The sequence below is a fragment of the Pinus tabuliformis genome, chromosome J (assembly GCF_031772625.1).
Source record: "Pinus tabuliformis cultivar Carrire ecotype Pingquan chromosome J, CPIR1, whole genome shotgun sequence".
In the NCBI taxonomy this organism is placed as follows: Eukaryota; Viridiplantae; Streptophyta; class Pinopsida; order Pinales; family Pinaceae; genus Pinus; species Pinus tabuliformis.
The window spans coordinates 100,142,898-100,160,973 of NC_142295.1; positions in this window are offsets into that span (position 1 = coordinate 100,142,898).

Consider the following 18,076-nt stretch of genomic DNA (forward strand, 5'->3'; position numbering starts at 1 on the left):
CTGGAGGTCGTGGCCACCGTCTTCTTCTTTCCTTGAGGGCGTATCATCAGGAAAACAAATTTCCCGATTTTGGAAATGAGCTTACTGCATTGTTTTGCAGTAACCAAAGAGATGGCGGTAGGCGGTGCTACCTCCGATATCTTGTACAACTTATTTTCCAAAGTAACAATAACAACACGGGGCCTTGATTCATACACAACATGTCGCTTCCACAAGTATGGTTGTCCTAATAATACATCACAAACTTCAAGGGGAGAAATGTCACACAATACCTCATCTGTGAAGGGCTTGATGTTGTATGGAAGGTGACACTACTGGCTCACGCAAAGATCTCGTCCTTGGTGAAGCCATCCGATGGTGTACAGTTGTGGATGTGCTATGGTCGGTAAGCCCAATCTCTTCACAAACTCTACCGAAATGAGGTTCTTTTGGCTCTCGCTGTCGACAATGAACTATAGCAGGGAGCCCTTTACCCACATTTGGGAGTGGAAGAGACGCTTCTCCTCCCCTGGATCTTCTGGTTCCTCCTTTGGATCTTCATGGTGGCAATGGTGTTGTTGGGCTCTGCATCGATAATCTGCTTTCCTTTTTCATTCCCCTTGTCGAGTTCTGACTTAGAGTCGGAACATGCATCTGATTCTGAAACCTTTAGCTCGGCCACTAGTGACTGCTTGGCCCAACACTCACTTGTGTTGTGAGTGGATCTCTTATGGAACTCACACCACTTTCCCATGTCCTTTTTCGACTTCATGGCGCTGGCCTTTGCTTGCAGCTTTGGTGGGTTGTCTTGGGCCGCCTCGCCTTGGCTTTGTCCTTTGTTCTGTGGTTTAGGGGCAACTTTCCCTTGCTTCGGATTCACAGATCCAAAGTCTCGCTTCTTCTGTTTAAACTTTTGCTTGACCTTGACGACATATCGGTATGCCATACCGAGCAAGGGGATGTTCAAGAATTCTATTTCTTCCTGGATGTACTTGTGTAGGCAGCTGCAGTATTTGAGTACCAAATGCTGCTCTGAATCCTTGATACCCAACTTTGTGCAAAGGGTATGGAAAATATTGAAAAACTCCGACATGTCTTGGTCCCTTCCCTGCCGCAGCGTGGTCCACTTTATGTATTGATCCTCATAGCTTCGAACAGGGTAGTACTGCTCCTTGATGGCATCCCGGAATGAATCCCAAGTGGGTGCGGTTGAAAATAGTGAGCCTGTACTTTCATCCTTCTGCTCGCAGTAGGTTTCCCACCATTCCTTGATGTGGGGGGCTGCTTTGAGAAGAGCGAAAATAATTTTTTCCCAACTGGAAAAATTATGAACAGAAAAATAACCCTCTAGCAAATTTAACCACTTATCGATGGCATCTGCATCTATTTGACCCTAGAATATGGGGATTTCAAAATTAACTTGTACCTTAAATGGTGTGGCATTTCTAGAGTAGCTGTTGGAAGCCGATGTGTGGCCCCTGGGTAGCCGCTGAAGGATCTGGGCAAAGCTGTCCATCATCACATTCCTTTGTCGCTCGAGGGCTTCTTCGAGCAATATTTTGATAGGATCTCCTGCCCCCTCATATTTATTTTCGTTCGCCATGGGAAGCCGTCAGGATTTGCGAGGCTGGTCTTGCAAAGGTTCGACTAGTTCAATCCCTAACTCCTTGTATCCCAACCTCATTGGGAACATGCAAAGAAAAACAGAGAAAAGTAGACCGCTCTAATACCACTGATTCAAATTTAAACAGGAACACAACAAATTACAGAGATAACCATAAACACAGAGATGCAGGGAAAATAATACTTCATTCCATTAATGTAAAATACTGAAATATGCTTACAAACAACAATGGAAATAAACCAGCTAGGGCGATGGTAGCTTATCTTTGAGAAGAGATGTGGCGGCTACATGCCTTTGAACTGTGTTACAATGAGGTTCAAAGGCCTATTTATTGTTGAGAAACAATGGAAAACCCTAAACATCCAAAAACCTAACCCTAGAAGATGAAACGCCAAATTGTGGGCCCTGTTTGGGTAAATTGGTACATAAACTTCTCGAGGTCGTAACTTTGGCATACGATCTCCGTTTGACGCACACAATATCTCATTAGAGAGATCTATCTGAGAACTACAACTTTGGCGAAAACCTGGTCTTGGGTGATTTTGACACTTAGTGGCATTGGGAAACTAGCCTCTAGCCAAGCTAGTAGGGATAGAAGATCCATCTAATTGTGAAAACATTTTCGAAGGAGCAGTAGGACATTATTTTACTAGAAAACGAGGATACTGGGCAACAAAATTTGCGAAAAAAAGAGAAGAAGAAAAGAAAAAAAGAAAGAAAAAAGGAAAAATAGAAAAGGCGCGCGCACACGCACACACACACAGACACACACATATAGACTTATGAATATAATTGTATTCAATTATCCATGCCTATCTCTTCATAAAGGCACCTAATAATGTAAATATTATTTTCAGGATGAGTTGCAGAATTAAATCCAGAGTACAAGTACATTATCAAGAAAACATGGCAACATTGTGATCCCGCTTACTAACCAGGTGCTCTCTTTGTCGATATTTTGATTTTTGTTTAAGAAAATATTTTAGAGTTACTTAGCAAGTAATACATGTACGTGGATATTTATTACACTACCTAACCTATCCAAAAATATTTTTGATATTACTAGCCTACCTGATCATTGTCCTAACTTCCTTTGTCTATTTTGGCCCAAAAGATTTTCTTAAAAACATTTATTTCCTTATCATTACCTTTATCCTAAAGACTAAGGACTAAAATTAAAATAAAAGGACTTGGGAATTTGGCTAAAAGCCCTTCTTATAATCCTAACACCTAAAATATTTGAAAAAGGTCCATTATACCAATTTCTACCATATAATCACAAGCCTTTGTTATTACACACCACGATGGATTATACATATACATGGGGTGCATAGTGTTACCTATGTTGGCTTGACCATGAGGTTGACTCATCATTTGACTCAATATTGGAATTACTTACTAGGATCGAGTGGCATGCGAGATTGGCATCTTCACCTGATGAGGGTTTGATCTATAACCGGTTAGAATAACGAGATGCATACATCGTGCAAAGTAATATAGGTGTTCCACCTTACATTATTCCACAACGGGAAAAATTTTGTTTCTGTAGCTCGAATAATTTGATGAGATTTGGTTCATTTGAATGATTGACTACCAAATTTTGGTAATTCATTGAAGCTAGGGTATGTTCACAAAGTGGTTTGTATGAGGACTCAGTCACTAGAATTATAAGAAGGAAAATCCATGGGAGACATTGTAAATCGAGTAGAGAACAAGAATATCAATGCTTTTTAGATTAAGCTTGAGGTGTGTAGTGTATTTGTGGAAGCTGGGTGGGATGAGTTTCTCATCGTTTTCAAGGACACGATGCATTTGTTGCATTAGAGTTTGCTCAGTCTTTTAATGAGAAATAATCCCTTGTCAGGAATATTACTATTGTGATCAACAAACTAATGATCCTTGCAATAACTAAACTCTCTTGGGATGGAGAGAATTGGACAATTTTTTTTAAGATTGACGGAGAGTGTTGGTCCCCTTTCCTACCTAAACCATTCCCATGACTAGATTGAAGAAAGGGCATTCACTAAGAAGCCTTTCTCCCCTTTATGGCAAGACATTGTCTTAGGTATTCAAAAGTTTGTGATGTGCGAGGGAAAGTACAACCTAGTTTACCACTATCATATTAGGATCTTGATCTACCTCATAGGGATAAACTAGATCAGGGATAATAAATCCCATGAGATAAACTACCTTGAAACTTTTATCGAATTTTACCACAATTCATATGCATCAGACTAGAACTTACTTTGTGAATTATACTTATTCAATTTTATTATATTAGATAACTCGCTTCGGAATCCCAACCCCTTTGTTGGGGATGCCAAAATCTGAGCTTTCATGTCCTACAACGCCAACTTAATTAAGTGGAAGAGAGCCTCATATTTTTATGCAAAAATAGAACTAGAGTCCTAGTTAATGGTGCGAGAAGAATATCCATTGCCCGGTCTAGTGGTTAATGGATTATCAAGGTTGAGGGAATACCCTAAGGATTTTGCTAGTATACGGAACAACCAACGTTATTATGCTGCAAAGTACCGTGAACTAACATGTTCCTATTCTTTAGAAGCTCTTATGGTAGCTCAAGATATATGGGAAGGATTACCGACACTACTTTGGGATAAACACCCCTTGGGATACCCATATTTTGGCTTAGCTATTAACTGAGCAACATTTTATACCTATTCATTACTCAAGAATGGTTTAATATGGATTGGAATCCATTTACATTATCCGCTTCTTTGGTGTCCCACTCGATTTTACAGGTATCCAACTCAGTGGGATGAGGAAGAAGAGCACTCCAACTGGATAGAAATGGAAACAAATTTAGGGTATTATAATAAAGGAGAATTTGATCACCCAACTTATAATTGGGGTGACGTCCATGCTCGACTCCCTAAAATAGAGTAGGTTGCATGGCAACATGCAACTGAATTGGTTGGGGGGATATGTTGAGTCCTCCATTTGGTAGTATTTTGCTCATTAAAACACTCATTTTGCTTATATATATCCTTCATCTTTTACCCTTGATCACATATAACTCTCACTATTTATGGCTACAAGTATACATGTGTATATTTTCTTAAGTACTTTACCTCTTTCACTTAATTAAAGATTAAAAAAATTGTTAAAGGAGTATTTTGGTGTGCGTGGATAGATATAAATGCACACACACACACACATACATATATATTCATATTATGGTTTGCACTAAATATTATTGCTTGAATATATAAGGGTTTGGTGACTGATCAATAGTCGAGATTATTTTATATACAAGATGGTTTTAGACCACATTTATCTCGACCATGTGTCTATAGGGTAGCATTCGAGATTTCCTTATGAAACAAAGGGACCACCACCAAGAGTGAGTTCATAAGTCTTTCACATATTAAAGTGGAATCCAGGAGTACACACCACAAAATTACATGAAGAAAACTTGTGAAGGAATTGGGACAAGACTAAGTTATGCGTTGGCATCAGTAGATTCCTACTTATTGAGCCAACTGCCCATACATGTGAATTTTCTATATAAAGGGTCTGTTATGATTTTAACAATATGTTGTTCCAAAATGAAAATGGTACCCTTAATACACTGACCAATTGCTAGTATCTTGGTTTGCTATGAATGAATTTTTTACTTAGGCTTAACTGTCGCACTAGATTATGAGCATCTATAGGGTTAGGGCACACACAATAGAAAAGTTCTGCTTGCACTCGGGCTTAACTGTGCATTAGCTTCCGAGCATCTACTCGGTCAAAACGAATACAATAGCAAAGTTCTATTAGACGATGTTGAGACTGATAGTTTACTGTTAAACAAACTCTATTTAGGGAAGCCATCGAGATTGAAAAAATGGCAAACAGTCTCGATAGAGATGATGGCTGGAAAATTAGCAGTTGTTGGATCCCTGCCCTCTCTTCCTAGTCATTTCCCCTTGTCCCCTGCTCCTTTTGGTGTTCTTTCCCCTCAATTTTTGGAGCGTTGGTATTTCCTGTTTCATCGTCCCTTTAATTTTATGTTTTTATTCGCCTGTTCTCTTTCCCTTCCTCTCGATTAATATTATAATCTTTATCGTTGCTCAAGAAATAAAATTCCTTTTATAAATACTTTCTTTACCTAATTATTGATGAAGGTTTTTAAGATGAGAACTAATAACTAACCTACTTTAAAACAATCTTCTTACTTTCTACCCATTGATTTTTATCCTTGGTCCCTTATTCCCCTAACTTATTGAGTTATCCTTTTAGGAATTATTCTTATTATATTTTATTAATATATTTAATTAGATAAGGCTTAAGTTTATATTTATTTTAATAGCTTTATTAATAAGATCCATTAATAGATTTAACAACATTCAGTTATGGTAATAACTTTAACAATATTGACTTACAATTAGTTTTTTAATTATATATAGATTTAATATTAACCCCTTTGATTAAATATGAATAAAGACTATCTTACAATTAATTAATTAAATGTTTAATTATATGATTTTAATATAATACTAAATATTTAATTGTATAGCTCTTATATAAATTTAATGTCAACCCTTTAATTTTAAGTGATTCGTTACCTTATTTATATAGATATTAAACTAACTTTCCACTAACTATTTAATTATATGTAAATTTAATATTGCCTCTTTGAATTTAATATAAGTAAAACTAACTTACCATTAGTTTACTAATTAGTTAATTATGTAACTTTAATTATATAACTTATATATATAATTTTAATATTTTTAGTTCATATTGAATACATACATTATCTAGTTTATATTTGATTAACTAACTAAAGATTTATTTATATTACTTAAATATAGGTAATTTCAATAACTAATTATTTCCCATTAATTAATTTATGCTCAAATATGGTAATAGGCATTTAACTGAATTACTAACTTTTTAACCATTATGTTCTCATGTACATATCCCTTGGTCCAGTTCAGTTAGCCATTTCCCAATCAAATATAGCCGTTGGCCATTCTAGCTGACCAGTTCAATATAGCCATTGCCTAGTCAAATATAGCTGTTGGATGTTCCGCTCTGTCTATTTAACATGCAACTTGGATATGAATCTTCAACTTGTCCTGATGATGAACCACACTCGTTGGTTTGAAACGTGTCGACAAATTCATTTGAATGTAATTTACGCCGAAAAATCTTCTAAAAAAAACTTGATATGGTCCGATCACAGAAGCTTAAATTCAACCAACTCTATTTATGTTACTATTTAGTTTGTTAAGTGAATCAATGTTGTTACTTGTTTAATTTTAGCACTCATAATTTTGTCTAAATATGTGAAGCGTTTGGAAGCGCAAGACACGATGGAGACACTCTGTTATTTTTGCACAAAGTAATATGCATACTATTATGTGCGTGTTATCATTTGAGTTATTATATTCTATTCTACTATTTCGCATGAACCTTGGAAGCTTAGTATCGTGGTTGTGTTGAAACTTCAAGAGATTAGAAGCACAAACCGACCTTGAGCAGTGGCCCACTCAAAGGTATAGTATCAAGCCAATATTATTTCTCAAGTAGATTTACAATTACTTTACATTATTGTGGATTTCATTTAATTTTCATTGCAAGTGTGTGTGTTATTTTACATTCTAAGTTGGTGTGATATTTTACTTTCTAGTCAATGTGAAGTTTCATTTTCAAGAACGTGTGAATGCATGGTTTTCGTAGTTTAAGTTCCTTAGGGAATTTGGTAGCCTACTATTTGAGTAGGAGATGAAAAATCACACACTACAAAATCAAGTGCTGTAGAATTTCGTAGGTACACCTGGTGACATTGAGCTCACCATTGGAGTTCAATGTGGGTGTTTGAGGCACCTTGTAGTTGTGTTTGTGTACGCTCCATAGGTCCATTCTCTTGTTTGACTCCAAATTCCCATGCATCCTTTTTATTAGGTCATTCAAATAAGTGTGAAGACTTGCCTCTTGCGTATATAGCATGGAGAGCCTCACTAGTCTACCAACCCTGGTATGACAATTAAAATAGACCGTGTAGCCTAAATTGATACTAATATCATTAAACATATTAATACACCATCACCTTTGCATAAACAATGAATAGGAATAAGATGTAAATAGATATACTTGCCAAGAGTTACTATCCACCATTATTTATATTTACCTAATTACTTATGTATGAGTAAAATTATAAATATGTAGACATACTAGTTGTTACTACCCACCAAAATTTATGCAAGTCTTTGTGCTTATGCAAGAAATTAATTTATCCACTTCACATCTCAATTTATTAGTTCCTTCCAAAGCAAGACTATAAGAATGGATTTTCATATTGAACACTATTAATTTAGGATTGACCAATATAGGTTATATTTTTTTATGCAACTTTTCTCTAAGCATATGTTTAGCATTGACCCATGTAGAATATACTTTTTTATGCAACTTTTCTAAAAACATAATTTATAACTTGTGTGGGAGGGACTCGACTGCCGTGCAACACTTGTTAAAGATGTTTTATCCAACTATCTATTGGATAATTTGATTAAAAAAACCTAAAAAACTTAAAGATATTTTAAGAACAATATAAAATTTTGAAAAATGTGAGTATTAGGTATCTAATAATGGTTCTATTAAATTCCATGTGTTAGTGTCAGTCTTTCCAGCCTTCCTCCAGTGATCAAATATTCTCTTACAAAGTGGTTTCAGAGTGTTAAGGTCAAATTTTGTCATTTCAAAGAGTTTACAAGCAAAATTTGGTCACTAGGCATTAGGTCTAGGGTTTGCTTCAACTCCTTCTAAAGTTTCCCAAATGCCAATCTATGTCACTATTCAGCTGAGTCTATCATCATTCATAGGGTTGTCATTATCATGTCAGTGTCTAATGAGTCATTTTACATCTTGTTCATGCTTCAGTTGTGCCTTGGCAAGTTCATTTCCCTCTCCTAGGGTTTTAAGCCAATTTCTCTTGGACGGTCAAATCATCAGCATAACTTGTATCCAGATGTTCATACACCTTCCCATATCCTTAAATTACCTTATAAAACACTTCCCATCCCTTAGATCCGCCAAATTCCTCATTTTTCCACAAACCCTAGTTTCTAGCTACAACCTGGCAATTTTCTAGGTTGGGCCTGTGTTTTTCCCTTTTGGACCCTTTCCCCTCACTCAATCTCTGAGATTCCACTTTCCCCTGCTCCCTAACATCCCTACCCACTCCCAAAAATTTCCCCAAGAATTTAGAAGCACCCTATCCCCTTCATTTCGCTTCATTTCGACAAAATTCCTTGTTTCACACATCGGGACAAGTCGCACTCAAATGATGTTCCAGAGCAATAAAAGATGAATTTAGAAAAACTGAGAGAGGTTTTTGTCCAAAACTAGCCAAAGAAGAAAAGCCTCCTTCACTTTTTGTACAGGTGTCATGGTTTGAGAGAAATGTGAAAGAATACCGTTGCCTCAGGAGAATCAAGGGCACCTCTGTAGTGACCTTGGGAAAATCAAGTTTTCTCCTAGCTTTGTTGGCCAAATGATTTTCTTGATGGGTAAAATGATAACTAGAAAAAAATCACTTTCCAATGAGCTATCATGAGCTCAATTTGGGGTTGAGGAAGGCATTCGAAAGTTGACTGCAACAGCACTCTTCCTTGAGGCAGCCTCATTTGGCACTTTTTGACCAGTCTTGGGAGATTTGATTTTTGATAGGGAAAATGAACTCCAAATTGAAAAATTCTAGTTGGGTTAGAAAGTAGACTCAAAAACCTTTCCAACGAGCTATCCTGCACCCAATTCCGACACCGGTAAGGCCTCCAAAAGCCTCATGTAAAAGGGCGCGACCCGTCAGAGGCGCGCGACCCGTCAGGGCACCTCCAGCAGTGTAAAAATTACACAGGCGCGACCCGTCAGAGGCGCGCGACCCATTGGGAATTCCTCAACCAAATTTCGCCAGTAAGATTCCAAACAACCCCGGATTGCTTCAAGGTTGCAAGTAGGCCTCTCCTCATGAAAATACATTGTTTGCCAAAGTGTGAAAAGCATGTGAATGTGGTTTAAAGCCAATCATTTTGAACTAATGAATCCAATGCATATTTGCTCAAAAATGTCAAAGTGTTGGTTGAACTAGGGTTTGTCTTGTTGTTTTCAAGGTTATCCTTTATACCCCCACTTTTTCCCTACATCCTATTTCCACCTCCCTCATCATTTTATTCATTCTCCCTACCAAAAAAATATCAAAAGCCCTAAACCCTACCCCTATCCCTAAAAATCAAGAAACTAAACCTAAACCCTACCTCTCATAAAGCCTTTGCAAATCATATATATGTGATGGGGTATATATCATGATTCCTTCCCTTAACTCCCTATTTCATATGTTTTTCCCAATTTCCCTTCAAAGTCTCCCTTCCCTAACATTTCCCTTGTGCTATTTGTCCCCTTGAAACAGCATCTCAAACAGTTGAAACAGCATTCAAACAGTCAAAACAGCAGGGTATCCCATGGGAGGATTTTATCTCTTGAGAGGCTATGCTTATCTGGCTCAATGCTATTTTAGAGAGGTTGTTGGCTAACGCCAACTAAGATAAGAAATTGCTGAGAAACATGAAGAACCATTATTGGGCGAGAATGCACGCGTGCAAGGCAAAAATGAAGATGTTCCAAAGGCGGTTGGCCAAGGCACAAAAAAGGAGAAAGAGGCCTGATCCCCTCCACATCTTGGCCGAGGCTTCCTTGAAGGAGCATGGCACTAAATAGCCTAGCCACAGCACAAATCCCAAGAAATTTTGAGCATTTTGGTTTTTTCAGGCAATTTACAGGTTTTCTCCATTAACGGGTCTCACCCCCCGCGCGACCCTTCATTTTGGCAACTCCATTTTGCAAAAACTCAGCATTTCCAGATTTGTCATGCAAAGTTACACATGCTCATCAATGGACTAGAGATTTTATGAAGTTTTGGGCCTCCAGAAAGTCAAAAAACAAGCAAAAAATGACTTTCTGCCACATTTTTTAGACACAGAAAGCCGTCTTGGGAGATTGCAATTTTGGAGGGGAAAATGACCACCAAATTTAGAAATTCTAGTTGGGTTGGAAAGTAGACTCACATACCTTTCCAACAAGCCTACTATTGCTCAATTTGGCCACCTGGAAGTGCCCCAAAAGTGGTCCCAAAGGCGCGCGACCTGTTAGGCAGAGGCGTGCGACCCGTCAGGCAAATTTCTCCAATTTTCAGTGTACAGCTCAGAAAAACGCAGTTTAACCCTGTTTGACTTTTTGGGGTGGATTATTATCCTCTTTGATGTAATTAATGTACTTTTATGACACTTTTACACTTATGTAACTCTTCTAGAAGATTCATTCATGAAAAAGGTGAAAATTAAATGAATGAATGGGTTTCCTAACTTATAGAGGTAAGTTGTTTTGACTGCCTAGTTTGTAGTGCTTAGTTTAGAATTGGTTGAAACAGCTCCTAGAAGGATGAGCTTAACCCCTAGAGGCAAGGGAAGAGGTTGGCTTGCCTATATTATGTATTTTCTCAATCATTTTCAGGGGTTGGAAGGTTGGACTCTTGAGGGAGAAGCTATCATTGTATTATTCACTGTATCTCTGCAATTTTTGGCTAAGGAAGACTAGGGTTTTGCAGTCCTTTTTGGGATTCTTGTGGTTACATGTATTGATGGTGTGTTTCTCTATGTACCTGTAAGTGTGTTATGTGAATCATTTCCTTTCTTTTCCTTTTGCACATTAAACAAATGAAATGTTAAAGTAGAATTCATGACTGCCATGCTCTGCTTTTAAGTTTGTTTAATTTCAATGTTTTCTACTGTTTAAGGAGAATTCAAAGTTATTGTTTTCTCTCCTTAGCTCCTCACCTGTCTTTCTCATCCATTCACCTCAGTCTAAGGCATCAATACTGTCTCCTATCTCGCCCCAAAGAACCCCCTGCAGAAACTGTGTCCAATCCCCGCACCCAAAATTGCCATTCCCCAATTTTCCACCAAAACTTTTAAAAAATCCCAAAATCAACCCTTTGATCAGTTTACTAGCCTAAAATCAGTGTTACCCTATTGGTCATCTCCCTAATTGAAGATCTTTACCGAGATAGACCGGAGAGAGCCCTCTCCTGCCCCATAGGGCTAGCTACGAGGCTAAGTGGTTTGATGTTGCCTTGAGGTTTACCTTTCTCAGCCTGAGGTGAAATTTCAAGCGCTAACATATTGGCGACCATACTGGGGAGAACAAACTTGTTTGTGGGTTGATGTGTTTGTCTCATAAGTCTTAGACGGATCCTGAAGTTACGCCAGGTAGCCTTCGAAAACGCTCTTGCTTTGCATCAGCGCAAGTAGATAAACGCTGCTTCAGTCAATCTCCGTGAGCTTGTGAACATGGCACTTCATTTGCATTTCACCCCAGTACATGTATCAAGTTCAGATCTGATTGTTGATGGTGGACACCGATTAGACACTTGACAGGCTGAAATCATTCACCCGGCGACTCTAAATCAGTTTTGAGATCAGATCCAAAGACTCCACTGGAGGATGATCCCGACCAGCAAAAACATGAAAGGACAACATGGGCAGATCAGGTATTCAAGTTGGAATTTCATCCAAGACATTTTGTTCTTTGTCATAAATTATTTCTTCTCTTTTCCCAAGAATGTCAAGAAGGCTTTGCAACGTATATTGTCTTTGAAAAGAGATCCTCGGCCTGCAGTTGATTCTTTCCCTTTGAAGATTGTGAATACCAAAGATTTGCATGCCTTTGAGCTTGATCAAGATCCTTTTTCCGAATTTTGTGATGACCATCTTCAAATTGATGAGCCTCAAGAGACCAAGACCGATTTTATACCTGCTGTACATACCCCTACGCCTTGTAAAATTCCAGATCGGTATAAACCTCTTGTTTTACCTTCTGTTCTCCATGCTTTCCCCAAAAATTATGATCTATACTTGCCGAGGTTTGACGGTGAATGTAAGAATGTCAATGCCGAGCAACATGTGCAGAATGTTGAGAATTTTTTAGATCTTTTTGAAGTTGATGAAGAAGATGTCAGTATAAGGCTTTTTGCTCTTTCTTTGCAAGCCAAAGTGAAGAGTTGGTTGAAAGCCCTGCCTGGTGCAAGCATTTCAGATTTCCAGCAGTTTCTCAAAGTTTTTCTCGACAGGTGGATGATCGGACAGAACCTTCTCTTGATTGTAGAAGAGTATAACCATCTGAAAAGATTGCCAGGGGAGACAGTACAACAATTTTCAGCCAGATTTAACCAAGTTTATTATTCAATCCCAGTTGATATAAGGCCTACTCCTAGATCTGCTCTCTTGCACTATCCGGGTGCCTTTGATCCGGAGATGGAGTTTCAGCTGAGAGAAAGGAACATTGCAACACTTCACGAGATGCAAAATAGTGCAGTAAATGTAGAAGCTCATTTGCTGATCCGAAGGGCAAGGTTGAAGGAAGAAGAGATGAAAAACATAGATCCGACCGAATCAACATCTCTAGAGGTGAAACTTGATACTTTGGTAAGTGCAGTGGAAAGGATGATGGACAAGATCAACGCAAGGAATGATTATGATGTTCAAGATCATGGCTCGTTGATTGAAGAAGAACACGTTGTTGATCCAAAACATTTCGTTTCTTACCCTAGTTGTCATAGTGATTGTTTTATAGATCACCTTGGCGAAGAAAGAACTGTTGATATGACCTGCATGCTTGATGATATGTTTTATACTGATGATTTGCCTCAGTATGATCAGTATGATGATGATTATGTTCTCCAAACAGAAGCTAATCTTACAGACAAATCAACAGCTAGTTGGTGGGAGGAAAAAGTTCATTTTCAGCAGCTTGAATACAATGTTCAGCTATCACATATCAGCTATGACATTGATGAGGAAAGTGCAGCAAGATTTGAAGTAAGTGAAGGATCTTTGCCTTTTTGTTTTGATTCGTTTCAGTTCATCAGAGATAACTACCATGCAATCAGAAATCAAATGTCAACAAGCCTTGTTTTGAAGCATCTTGAGAGCAAAGAAAATTTTGTTCAAGACTTCTCATATTCAGATTTGCATCCCTCGAAAGCCATTGATTGTCAAGTTGCAGCTGAAGACTTGGAAGTGGACACACATGATCTAATGATTCAAGGTGACTCCATACCATTCTGTTTTGAATCATTTCAGTTTTTGAAGGTAGATTGCATAGTAAATCTTTAAATGGAGAGCCTATGACAAATCAGAAATCTCTTAGTGTTAATGTTGAGGATGAGACAAATAATAAAATTCTTGAGCAGCCTATAGCATCAGATTTACAGCCACCAAATGAAATTGAAGGGCAAATTACAGATGAAGCTGTGGAAGACGTAATACATGATTTGATGATGCAAGAAGATTCTATACCCTTTTGTTTCGAAGCATTGCAGTTTATAAGGCAGAATCTTCGTAAAATCTCTCAAGAAAAAGATGAACAGCTAGAAGGATGTCATACATTTTCAATGGATATATTGCAGCAGTCTTTTCCGGTTTTTCATGATCCAATAGCTAATGTTTTGGATGAGGTTTGCAACCAAAGTCTTTCTCCATTGACTACATGTGAGCTTGAAACATGTGCTGATATGAATTGGATCCGGCAGCCGGTTTCTTTGTCATTTTTAGCAGAGGTCTTGTCACAAGGCTCAGATCAAAGTTTGCATTCATGGTATGAGGAAAAGAGAAGTAATCTATTGGATGAGCTAAGTTCCAGTGTGCTTGAATTTCAAGATCCTTATGTAGTGTTTTTGGAGGCGGATAGAGAATTCATATCATTCAATGGATCTGTTTCTAAGTTATCATGGGAGTTGCCTTTCAGTAGTTCTCTCTTGTTGCTCATAAGTGAGAACTTGCGGAGATCTCAAACAGCAGACGTGATACTTACTTGGTTGCATTGGATGTTTCATTTCACTTGATCAGGTGATGAATGAAACTGTTAGAGTAGGTTGTGATGAATAAGCTCCACTTTGAGCATCATTTTCAGTTGGTCGATTGTGTTTAAGTATTGAGTCAGTTTTTAGTTGAGTCATGAGTCCTTTGTTAGTCCATTTTCAGTCTTGTTGTTAAGTTAGTTTGAGTCGGTTTTCAGTCATGCATTTCAGCTTGAGTTTTTGACTCCATTGCCCAATGGCTGAAAGCACTGGTCTGCTCTCCCAGAGGTCTGAAGTTCTTGGCACCTCCAAGGAGCTACCATCCCTATTCAAGCCAATGTTCGTGTCAGTCTTTCCAGACTTCCTCCAGTGATCAAATATGCTCTTACAAAGTGGTTTCAGAGTGTTAAGGTCAAATTTGTCATTTCAAAGAGTTTACAAGCAAAATTTGGTCACTAGGCATTAGGTCTAGGGTTTGCTTTAACTCCTTCTAAAGTTGCCCAAATGCCAATCTATGTCACTATTCAGCTGAGTCTATCATCATTCATAGGGTTTTCATTATCATGTCAGTGTCTAATGAGTCATTTTACATCTTGTTCATGCTTCAGTTGTGCCTTGGCAAGTTCATTTCCCTCTCCTAGGGTTTTGAAGCCAATTTCTCTTGGACGGTCAAATCATCAGCATAACTTGTATCAAGATGTTCATACACCTTCCCCTATCCTTAAAGTACCTTATCAAACACTTCCCATCCCTTAGATCCGCCAAATTCCTCATTTTTCCACAAACCCTAGTTTCTAGCTACAACTTGGCAATTTTCTAGGTTGGGCCTGTGTTTTGCCCTTTTGGACCCTTTCCCCTCACCCAATCTCTGAGATTCCACTTTCCCCTACTCCCTAACATCCCTCCCCACTCCCAAAAATTTCCCCAAGAATTTAGAAGCCCCCTATCCCCTTCATTCCGCTTCATATCGACAAAATTACTTGTTTCACACATCGGGACAAGTCGTACTCAAATGATGTTCCAGAGCAATAAAAGATGAATTTTGGAAAACGGAGAGAGGTTTTTGTCCACAACACGCCAAAGAAGAAAAGCCTCCTTCAATTTTTGCACAGGTGTCATGGTTTGAGAGAAATGTCAAAGAATACCGTTGCCTCAGGAGAATCAAGGGCACCTCTGTAGTGACCTTGGGAAAATCAAGTTTTCTCCTAGCTTGGTTGGCCAAATGATTTTCTTGATGGGTAAAATAATAACTAGACACAAATATATTTCTAATGAGATATCATGAGCTCAATTTGGGGTTGAGGAAGGCATTCGAAAGTTGACTGCAAGAACACTCTTCCTTGAGGCAGCCTCATTTGGCACTTTTTGATCAGTCTTGGGAGATTTGATTTTTGACAAAGAAAATGAACTCCAAATTCAAAAATTCCAGATGGGTTGGAAAGTAGACTCAAATATCTTTCCAACGAGCTATCCTGCACCCAATTCTGACACCGGGAAGGCCTCCAAAAGCCTCCTGTAAAAGGGCGCGACCCGTCAGGGCACCTCCAGCAGTGTAAAAATTACACAGGCGCGACCCGTCAGAGGCGCGCGACCCGTTGGGAATTCCTCCACCAAATTTCGCCAGTAAGCTGCCAAACAACCCCGGATTGCTTCAAGGTTGCAAGTAGGCCTCTCCTCATGAAAATACATTGTTTTCCAAAGTGTGAAAAGCATGTGAATGTGGTTTAAAGCCAATCATTTTGAACTAATGAATCCAATGCATATTTGCTCAAAAATGTCAAAGTGTTGGTTGAACTAGGGTTTGTCTTGTTGTTTTCAAGGTTATCCTTTATACCCCCACTTTTTCCCTACATCCTATTTCCACCTCCCTCATCATTTTATTCATTCTCCCTACCAAAAAAATATCAAAAGCCCTAAACCCTACCCCTATCCCTAAAAATCAAGAAACTAAACCTAAACCCTACCTCTCATAAAGCCTTTGCAAATCATATATATGTGATGGGGTATATATCATGATTCCTTCCCTTAACTCCCTATTTCATATGTTTTTCCCAATTTCCCTTCAAAGTCTCCCTTCCCTAACATTTCCCTTGTGCTATTTGTCCCCTTGAACAGCATCTCAAACAGTTGAAACAGCATTCAAACAGTCAAAACAGCAGGGTATCCCATGGGAGGATTTTATCTCTTGAGAGGCTATGCTTATCCGACTCAATGCTCTTTTAGAGAGGCTGTTGGCTGAGGCCAACTAAGATAAGAAATTGCTAAGAAACATGAAGAACCATTATTGGGCAAGAATGCACGCGTGCAAGACAAAAATGAAGATGTTCCAAAGGCGGTTGGCCAAGGCACAAAAAAGGAGAAAGAGGCCTGATCCCCTCCACATCTTGGCCAAGGCTTCCTTGAAGGAGCATGGCACTAAATAGCCTAGCCACAACACAAATCCCAAGAAATTTTGAGCATTTTGGGTAAATTTTGGTTTTTTCAGGCAATTTACAGGTTTTCTCCATTAACGGGTCTCACCCCCCACGCGACCCTTCATTTTGGCAACTCCATTTTGCAAAAACTCAACATTTCCAGATTTTTCATGCAAAGTTACACATGCTCATCAATGGACTAGAGATTTTATGAAGTTTTGGGCCTCCAGAAAGTCAAAAAACAAGCAAAAAATGACTTTCTGCCACATTTTTGAGACACAGAAAGCAGTCTTGGGAGATTGCAATTTTGGAGGGGCAAATGACCGCCAAATTCAAAAATTGAAGTTGGGTTGGAAAGTAGACTCACAGACCTTTCCAACAAGCCTACTCTTGCTCAATTTGGCCACCTGGAAGTGCCCCAAAAGTGGTCCCAAAGGCGCGCGACCCGTTAGGCAGAGGCGCGCGACCCGTGAGGCAAATTTCTCCAATTTTCAGTGTACAGCTCAGAAAAACGCAGTTTGACCCTGTTTGACTTTTTGGGGTGGATTATTATCTTCTTTGATGTAATTAATGTACTTTTATGGCACTTTTACACTTATGTAACTCTTCTAGAAGATTCATTCATGAAAAAGGTGAAAATTAAATGAATGAATGGGTTTCCTAACTTATAGAGGCAAGTTGTTTTGACTGCCTAGTTTGTAGTGCTTAGTTTAGAATTGGTTGAAACAGCTCCTAGAAGGATGAGCTCGACCCCTAGAGGCAAGGGAAGAGGTTGGCTTGCCTATATTATGTATTTTCTCAATCATTTTCAGGGTTGGAAGGTTGGACTCTTGAGGGAGAAGCTATCATTGTATTATTCACTGTATCTCTGCAATTTTTGGCTAAGGAAGACCAGGGTTTTGCAGTCCTTTTTGGGATTCTTGTGGTTACATGTATTGATGGTGTGTTTCTCTATGTACCTATAAGTGTGTTATGTGAATCATTTCCTTTCTATTCCTTCTGCACATTAAACAAATGAAGTGTTAAAGTAGAATTCATGACTGTCATGATCTGCTTTTAAGTTTGTTTAATTTCAATGTTTTCTACTGTTTAAGGAGAATTCAAAGTTATTGTTTGCTCTCCTTAGCTCCTCACCTGTCTTTCTCATCCATTCACCTCAGTCTAAGACATCAATACTGTCTCCTATCTCACCCCAAA